Source organism: Hippocampus comes, unplaced genomic scaffold, assembly GCF_001891065.2.
Source record: "Hippocampus comes isolate QL1 unplaced genomic scaffold, H_comes_QL1_v1.1 scaffold159, whole genome shotgun sequence".
NCBI classification, from domain to species: domain Eukaryota; kingdom Metazoa; phylum Chordata; class Actinopteri; order Syngnathiformes; family Syngnathidae; genus Hippocampus; species Hippocampus comes.
Genome location: NW_017805742.1, coordinates 1,607,194 through 1,608,847, shown reverse-complemented (window position 1 = coordinate 1,608,847; position 1,654 = coordinate 1,607,194).

Sequence of the window (1,654 nt, the reverse complement as noted above, 5' to 3'; positions counted from 1 at the left end):
AAAAAAAAAAAAAAACAATATGCTGAAGTCCAAAGAGTTTTTGCTGCATTGTGGTACCTCTGTTCGCCAAGCTGTGAATTGTGAATTCTTCTTGTCGGTTTTTCTTCGACTCCTCAGCCACGGAGTGTCTTTTGTTTGCTGGTCGCGCAGCTCTGCGGCTTGCCGAGCCGAACGCAGCCGACTCCGAGCAGCCTTTTCCGGGTGCCCGCGCCGAAATTCGTTCGGAGAAGGCCTTTTTTGAACGAGCCTTCTTTAGCTCGACGTGGACGGGCGCAACCTCTGAAGTCGTTTGGAAGGAGAGCGGCCCTCGAAATTGCGCCCCAACGTTGCCCCGAAGGCCCTTCGGAAAGTCTCGCCGGCTGGGCTGCTGCCCTTCGAACGGAGCGTGTCGACGCGGCGCCGACATTTCTGGACCTATTTTGCCACGCGCACGTCTACAGACCCGTCGTTTGTCCTTTGAGAAACCGACAAATGAACGCTATTCGTATTTATGAAAAAAACAGCCACGTGGAGTGGCGTTTACATAATTTATTCATTTTTTCGTTCCTGCAATAATTGTGCTTTTTTTTTAAGGCAAAATCTCAAAGGCCTTTTTTCCGGGTTGCCTAAATGGAGATCCGAACCAAGTGGTGGTCTCACTATGCTGTGAATGTGTCTTGTTTTTTTTTTTCCTCTCTCGCTCTCTCTTTCTCAGCCGCTCGAGAAAGTTGTTGGGCAAGTCAAGCCGTTTGCCTTATGGAACCATGAGCCGGAAAATGTTGCAGTGTTGTGAAGAGGGAGGGGTCGCGTTTTCTATGCGGTAAAGGGGACTTGGACAAAAAAAAAAAATCCAATGAAGAAAAAAAATGAAATTGGTCATTTGCTCCTCGACCAGATGAAGTTCTCCTTGACACGGTCCTGATATGTAAGCGGTTTTTTAAAATGATGGTGCAAAGGTCAATAAAAACAGTGAAAAGTCCTTGTTGGGATTTTATTTCGAAACAACACACAACGGACAGGAGGGGAGAAAAATAAAAGTTTATTTTGAGGAGTAAATGGAGTTGAAGAGGCTGTCATCTGGAAATGAATTTGCATGACAATCACCGCAGAGACGGACATTGAAACTGCACGCAGACCCCCTCAAAGGCCAAACTTGGAAAAAAAAAAGGAAGCATTCAGGTTGAGCCAAAAGTGTCTTGCAGGCAGCGCGCGCACGGTGCGCACGGTGTTCGCGTTTCCGGAGAGGCCGACGGTGGTTCCGTGACAAAGAAATCGAGGGCAAATATGGGTCACTCCGACATCAAATTTGGATCCAGAACCGAAACGTAAGCTCCGTATCGCCAAAAGATGAGGCGCCGAAAGGACTGCGACACTCAAGTATATCCTAATAGAAACATTCGGGTCCGACTGAATGAGGAGGGGGGAGAAAAAGATGGCCCAAAGCCATTGTTTTGCACAAACATTAGCGGCATAAACTGAAATCAAAGTTTTTGTCGACGGTCTGACAAAAAAAAAAACAAAAAAAAAACGTTTTTTTTCCCGTCAGACTGTCGACAATAACTTTGAAAAAAAAAGTGTTGTGTTTTTTTTTTGGGTTGTTTTTCAGGCTGGCACCAAGCATGGAATGAGTCATCCGCTTGATTTGGAGTCAAGAATGAAGGATGACTTTGGGATG